Consider the following 8,371-nt stretch of genomic DNA (forward strand, 5'->3'; position numbering starts at 1 on the left):
TAAGGCGAGAAGCCGGAGAGGAACCGAAACGCTCTCTTGGCGACGTCCCTACCTGCTAGTATGAGACGAACCATTAGTGAGAGGAAGGTCGTCGAGGTAGACACCGAGAGTCGAGAGCACATAGTTGTAGCGACGCCAAAGTTGAAGCCGAATATATGCGTGGAATGGTCTGTTCCGCACATCATGATCTCACACCTCAGTCTCTGCCGAGTCTGCTCTGAGCGCACACCTAACGCAACTGTAGAAGCAAGAAACGCGGAGGCTGTCGGCGAATTCTCATAATGAAGAGCTACTAGCAGTGCGAATAGGGTCTGTAATAGGAGGAGAGCAACCTCCTGGTCATGAGTGTGGGATTCGTATCTGCAATGTAGGGCACTGAATGAAAACTGCGCGAAATATGTTTGGGCGTTGTGCCTCGGAGTTTTTGTTCAAGGCAACGAAACGCTAGCAGAAAACTCTTGGAGATTCAACTCCGACATGTTTATTCTCCAGCAGACAGCTGTGGATAGGTTCATGTGTCAAGCACCGGAGTGTTAGGTGAGCCACACAACTGCAGGGTAAGCACCATGTGGACCACAGCAATGCGGCGTATTATCTTAGAAAAATGAAAAAATGTCTGCCACGAAGAACACACATTGTGTAACCAGCCGATCCTGGAAAGAGAGCATACCTTAACCTAAAGTGCGAACTTGTACTCGTAATCCGAGCTATCAGAGAGCGGCTGAGAGCGAGTGGGCGTATCGAAGCACGACAATTCGGTATTCCGGAAGTGGGCCTGCTCTTCAGACCGGAGTGAAATGCAATCCGGTAAAAGTTGTCAGAGAAAGTGCGAGAAGGCATACACAAAGAGAGACAAGGTAGACGCTAGGCGAATACGGGATTCTGGCGAACCGTAAATGACGATTGAGAGACGTACAAAAATGCTTATTAACCAGCGCGCAGCTGGAGGCTATATTTATAGCCTTAGCTCACTAGCACCTAGAATGCGGAGTCCTGGCTACGCCCGGCAATGTATTGTGAATCTAAAAACCGGATCTATTCCAATACACACGAAGGTCCACTGCCGAGTATTATATGATATACGGTAGGTTATGGACCGCCGGATTTAAAGTTCTTTTTCAACTCGAAGAGTCGAAATCTAGGGAATCACGCGTGAGGAGTTGACCAATTCCAAAGGTCTCATATTCATTTAGGCTTCCTATCACGACTTTGGAACTGCCCAGATTGTAACGAAGGAAGTTCATTGAGAGGGCCATTTACCGGTGCTAAGTCTTCCAATTAGAGACGATGTTGGAAATGCGTTATGTGAAGTTCGCAGAGTATAGATGTTTCGTTCTTAACGGCTGTTACTGACAGAGAGCGTTATAGGACAGAGGTCATAAGAGAAAACAAATTTCCTCTGGTACCTGCACCGAAGGACGAAATTGACAACGATTGAAAGCGTGATGTACTGGAGCAAACTGGCAGCTGGACTTCATCATAAGAACTGGGAGCAGTGCTTGGTAGCAACCTCAAAAAAAGCTGTTCAGCCCCTTCCTTAGGGTTAAAACCAAAAACATCGTAGCGCAAGATATAAATTCATCAAACGAGTGCTTTAGAAGCCATCTGGGGTGATGGTAGATTAACTCGTATAAAACTTCAACAGCATCAGTGGACTATCGCCTGCGAAACGAGTGCGTCGAAGGCGGTCAATTCAAGCGATAGCGAGAACATAAGCCGCGAGACGTCGCGGAGTACCGAGAATGTAGTAAGAGGACGTCCCTTCGACTCCTAGGCGAGTCGTCAGCGCGCTCTAATTAACTCAGGTATGGAGTCCCAGTGCTGGGCCGCAGCGTAAAGACCAAGCGTAATCGGAAGAAATGATTGATCACAGCACATTCCCTCTCATGCCATCACATATACCGCAATGATAGAGCCTCGACGAGTAGCGAGCGATAGGACGATTCAAAATCGGAGGCAGCTATGCGTTTTTATCGCGGCATGAATGCCGCATGCTGCATCACCACTGGCGAGAGCGAGAGTGATGTGTTATGAGCGAAGAGGCAGTCCAGAAATGTGAGAAAGGATCGTTAGATACGGACTCGTTGGTCGCTAAAGTGGCAGCAAGAGTGATAGCAATAACGCGGATGAGAAGGGAGAATGGTGGACTTTACCGTCTGTAATTCCAATAATGTGTCACTGTGGTTAAAATAGTGAAGCATGGAGAAGGGAAACTGTTTCTCCATCTGACGCGTCAGTGTTTCTGTCCGGGACACGGCACTGTTTCCGGGAAGTTATGTCTGTCTATTGTCGAGGACATGCTTCTTCACCTTGTGCCCGATTGCTGAAGAATGTGGAGGAATACACTCGTAGGAAGCACGTAGTCTTGTCGAATGTCCTAGGGTTTGCGAAGATAGTGAGGAAGGTACATGCGAGGAGTCCCACTACGGTCGATAAACGTGTCGAGGAAAGCAGAAAGTGCCGAGAAGAAGCATTCACTCTTGAGAATACAGGCTCGAGGAGTCGATAGCACGGTATCTTGTGAATCTAAATGCTCAAGCTCAGAAGAGAGTGGCGTACGGCCAGCGAGTCTTGCTAGCTTAAAGAGTTGACACACGCCACGAAAGGTGAAAATGGCAATCCACTCTTGGGTTTCCGGGAGAATATTCCTTTGGCCGGGGGATATCTGTCTCCGTCGAGGAGCTAAAGGCTTATCATGATCTAACAGCGCGTACGAGGGAACGTAGCTGCAGTACAAATAGCGCGACTGTAGCCCGGATCCCACCATGGGTCGTATGAGCAACCCAAGTCGAAGCTATCCGGAAGTATATTAGTCCCTATTGCGGCCCTGAATCCGCACTATGCGATCTAGACTCGCCGGCAACCCTGAATATCGCGGGATCTGTCAAACAGTTCTGTGAAGTCCCGATAACATAAAGAATATAAAAGATGAGCACAAGTAGCAGCAGCAGCAAAGAAGAATCTGGTCTACGCGGTAAGAACTTACCATCGCCAAGAGCGGGGATCATTCTTCCACTCGTTCGGTGTAGCTAGGTGTATCTCACGCATGGGATGCTAGCCATAGTTTGAGTAACGTGTCATAGTAAGCGCACGGTTCCTGAGGAGTCGTCTGGGTAGACAACCAGTGTAACCCTCTGAGCGGCCTAATGAAAAAGAGCTCTGAACACTTAAGGGCTTCCACCGGATCGAGCATGAGGACTGACTTCGTCACCTCTTGAACGTCGGCTCGAATACGATAGAAAAAGAAGAATTCTGGTTTTCTCCATTGAGGAATTATATTCCCCGCCGGGAAATTCCTTCTGTAAGCGGTGTTAGACTAGGTCCACCCGTTCGGTGACAGAACTAGGTCGAGAAGTAAGAGTGCGTCCGAGACGCGGTAATGTGGTAAGTCGAGGCGCCTACAGTGAACCATGGAAGAAAGTTTGTCCAATACGATCGAATGCATCCGGAAAAACTAAATTTCTCTGGAATATTCATTAATGGTTACATTTATCTCTGACACACGGTCTATCTCTACCAGGCTCGACACAATATGTAAAAGAGAGAAGGTTCCAATCTGTAATCGCTTGTGAGTATCTCGCTCTGCAGATTGATGCAAGGACGCAGGTGATACAATCATAATCTGCAGCGCCAATCAGTAGAACATCGGACATCAAGAATAGCTGACAGAGATTGTAGAGATATCTCATCATAATTGCGAAACAAGTCTCTAAAGAGGTCCGCCAAATCGGGCCAGAAAAGCTGCTTTTACTCCCCTTCTTACAAAACTATAAAGCATAGGAGAAACATAAAGAGCGCTGGAAAAAAGACCCGAGAACTGGTGACTCAGGAGAAGGCATGAGGCACAGACGAGGGCCATGTAAGTCTCATATACCAAATCGATAGAGCCTCGAACGCAGCGGGGAGCACTTTATTGTCCGTAGTGATTTAATAATTATATATATATACTCTCCTGCTTTCATGCTATAATATAACTAGCGAGTATAGAAGAGAAATAACTGTGCCTCCGAAACAAGCTGGCCTGTTATTCTAGTGCAGGCCAACATAGAGCTCTCAGAAGAGCGGACACGGAGTGCTCAGAGTGGCCACTAGGACCAACGCGCTAGACAGCATGTAGGATAACGAAAGTATTAAGAGCGTCCCTGACTCAGCGTAAAAAACAGATCTCTCTAACGGTTAAACACACCCTCACGTAAGCTATCTACATACCGGACAGGTGTGTAAATACAGTTCGAGTTGGGTCATCTCTGCGGCATAACATCAAACACCTATGGCGCAGAGTGTATCTATCTTCAGATGAGAAGAGGAAGCGGAACGAGCACTGAAATACTGTGTCGACTCACACCATCGATCCAGCCTTCGCTCCATCATTAAGTTGCTGCAGCAAATAATATTATACACATGGAGCACCATGCAGCGAGTCCCTTCGTGAACCATAATAATTTTTGATTCTTGAGTCAGTGCCAGTCCATACCGATAGGATTCCTAAGACTCCTAGTTCCGCATGGAAAGAGTAAAAAAGGAAAAAAAGAAAAATCTTATACGCACCACTACACACACACACATTGGGTTCAAGGAAAGTCGGCCCGATATGGCGGACAACACACGGTCGCCCTGCGAAGGATAATAGCCCGTCCGTCCATAGCGGATGACTTCCGGTTTCACATTGGACCGCTCCTGGGACGCACATCATTTTAACGGACATAACAATATGTTAACCCACCGTCTATCAACTCCAAGCTCACAGACTGAGAAAACCCAACTTCGACTTCTCAACACACAAGCAACCAACAAGCGTACGAACCACTCCACACAGTAGCCCAATGATGAATGTCGTTTGAACGAAAAGTTCGCACCCGAGCACTTAGGAATGACACTCCGAAGCCACTAAGGTGCGTAACTTACAGGCTGGTATGCAACCATGGGCACTGTTGCGTCCTCGACATCAGCTAGAGTAACGACACTTGCGGATGGCACCACAAGCTACACGACCTGCAGCGCGAGGACTCGACCGCCTTACGAAGCTCTCACAAAGCGAAATCTCACTGGAACTACTATCATCCCGACGAATCATACTGGACGAAGAGCTCACCTTCCTTGGTGACTCCTCTCCTCGACGAGTGGATCATAGCCGGTAAGACGGTGCGCACGTATGGCGTCTGGCGCACAGCTGACGCAGCGGTTCGCGTGATGGCTTCACAAGCAGGTCGAGAGACCCCTTGAGAACTGTGATCGCGGGTCATACAGTGCGGCCTTGATGGGTAATTCTCCTACACCTACCACACCACTTCACCCGCACAGAAGCTAACTGCAAGTGACGCATATTTTCGTCACCCGACAATGTCGTACCTGGTACCGCGTTCCGCGCATCACTAAACGAGTCATCTTAAGCTCGCGTCACCTACTGAGTCGAGAGCGCGACCAACGGCGGCATCTATCACGGTAGATGCGCGCGCGAGTAAAAATCCTGATCAGTGGCTATAACTGCGTCACGAGAACGCCGAAGACGTAGAGCGAACAAGATCAGGTACGAACCGACTGACGATTAACACACCACATTGGCATAACACAGAAGCTGTACAGTCGTGTTATTCTATTCCCCGGCCCACCCAAAGACAACCCGCGGGGAGTAAGATGGTGTGATCCACTTGAAAAACAGGCGAGTAGGCTAATGTGCGATGCCCCGTCCCGGTAAAAACCTTGGCAAGGCTCTGGATACGCGTTCGGATCCCGTCCATCTTAAGTGATGAAGTACTAGGCTCGGATGACCTAACCCCCGATCTAACGCCCGATCCGGCTCCTGAACACGAATTCTCATAAGGATCGGGGTGTCAACCCTTACTGGCTCCTGCTTGCAGATAACCAATGGAATCAATGAAAAGGCGACTACGTAACGGCGGGAAATGATTACGCCCAGAAAGGGGGACGCCTGAAGAAAGAGAGAGTATATTGAGATCGAAGAAGGCGCGGCGAACCCCTTTCGCTAAAGTGCTTAGTACGTCACCACCATCGCAGCTACGGGCAAACAGCAGCGCAAATCAGAGGAGCAGCAGTACCGCGACAGCTTCAAACCAGCAGCAGCAGCAGCCACCCCCCCCCCCCCCCCCGAGAGCAGCAGCAAACAGCTTCAGCAGCAGCAAACAAGGCATCAGGTCATGCAAGTGCGAAAGGTGCCAAAGCTACCGAAAGTTGTAGCAGCACAAGAAAACTGATGACGAATTGCACGAGTTCAGTCGATAAAAGAAGTAATGGCACAAAGACATCAAGACTTTGTGTTTTGAAGATCCTAAGAACCCTTGACTAGCTGTCAAGGAATGGGCGGCCGTTGCACAGAAAGTGGAATCGACTGAGAAAGGAGTTGTCCGGCGCCAAAACTGCCTTAGAAATAAGGCAAGTGCCGATTCAACAACGGCGATGCAATTACTTTTGCGAGGAAACCAACGCATAAGAGGGACAAATCCCAGAGACGAGAGCGTGGCCCCTTCACACCGAAGAAGGCCAAGAAGCAATCACCAAGGAGATGCATAGAAACCGGTGTTCCAAAGAAACAACAAAGGACACCCGCGTCAAACGAGTCAGGTCGCCAGCGAACGCAGAGCAACCACCAGGAGGCAACGATACCCCATGGAAATAGTCAAGGCAAAAAAAATCGGAAGACGAAACACCAAAAGAGCACGGTCCGAAAAACAAAGCCTCTTCAAAGGCCGGAAGAGAAGTGAGGCGCTTATAGTCAAGCACAGCCGAGACTCGTACAAAGGTTCTCCGTGCAAAATGCGGAGCAAAACCCGGAGCTCGAACAGCTGGGTGGCAGACGGCGGGAAAAAGTCCAGGCGCACCCGCACCGGAAGATAATTGATCTGGAGCTAAAAACCGAGACCCGATGGCCAGCAGCTCTTCCTAAAAGACTCGCCGAGAAAGCCATGGGTATAATACGGTAGAAGTGAGACCGTGTGTCCGAAGGCAGTCCTTGAATGCAAAAAACTTGGACGCATCTCTAGCGACGACCGATGTAAGGATTGCGCATGAAAGAGCAGTGCATGCTAGGAGAAGTGCAGAATGCAGATCCCATAAAGGAAGGGCCATCCGGAATGCTAACATAGTACATCATTAGGCCTTCCAGATTGAAGCGGCCTGTTCAAGGCATCTTAAAATCGGAGAAGATTAAAGTAGGCTGGTCGGTATGTCCACTGAGGCGCTCTCAGAAACCGGAAGCATGCCTATAAGAATGCCACGAAGTACCGGCCATCTGGCTAGAATTCTGCAAGGGGCCGACAGAGGTAATTTATGCAGCAAGGTGCGGGAAGAAGATGGCCACAAGCGCAAGCCTGCCCCGAAGCCTCCAACAGTGCCATGATCTGCGCTAACGGATTAATAACAAAACCACGTTACACTTGAGGCCTGCGATGCCGGCCTCATGGAAGGCGAACTGCTGACCAAAACCCACAGTGGAGGAATTCAAAAATTAACCTCAACCCCACTGTGACACAGCACAACACTTGCTAGGCATATCTGTGCGGAAGTACAAGGCGATCGTGGCTATCCATCTCGGAAGCCATAAACCCGTGTCCCGGCCGGCCGATGGGAACTGGATAGCAGACACGCAAATGAGTGCGATATGGACGGTGGAAGATATCCTTTCAAGGAATGGTACATCGTGCCAGATGAAGGCTGTTATAGCCAAAATTAACGGAGTCTTTTCTGTAGCTGCTAACGCACCCCGCGAGGGTCTATTGACCATTTCAACGAGATGCCGACAAGCCTGACTGAGAGCTCAAACAGACCGCAGACCAGTCGTCATAGCGCGGCGATTTCAACGCGTGGCCATAGAAGGGCAGTCCCGCTTCACCAACTCAAAGAGGAGCAGTCTACTGGAGGCCATTAGGCAAGGCTAAACGTCGATGTTGCCAAACGATGGTACCACCAGCACATACCGTCGGGGATGGTCGAGAGTCAATTATTGACAGATAACTTTCTGTAGCCCTGGCTGTCAGGAAAGTTTGAACGGCGAGTGAGTGAGGAGTATACGCACAGTGACCACCAAGGCGCTTCGGTACAATATTGGTAGCGGACGGAAGTTGGAAGCACGTGCGATCCTTCGAAAGAGGGTGGAAAACGTTCGCAGTTTTGACAAGGAGTGTTTGTTGAGGCGTTGAGACTGGAGCGCATATGTCAACACGCTACTGCGAAATGAAGTTTGACAGCGGCATTAGTACGAGCGTGCGATGCAACCATGCAAGAGGAAGGTAAACCGCGAACAATGGGTGCGCCGCCCAGCTTACTGGTGAAACTCGACGATTGCCCGACCTGCGTACAACTCCGGTGCGGCTAGGAAGAATGATGCAGAGAGCCGCAACGACCGCTGAAAAAGCAG

The sequence above is a fragment of the Aedes aegypti genome, chromosome 3 (assembly GCF_002204515.2).
Source record: "Aedes aegypti strain LVP_AGWG chromosome 3, AaegL5.0 Primary Assembly, whole genome shotgun sequence".
Lineage (NCBI taxonomy): Eukaryota > Metazoa > Arthropoda > Insecta > Diptera > Culicidae > Aedes > Aedes aegypti.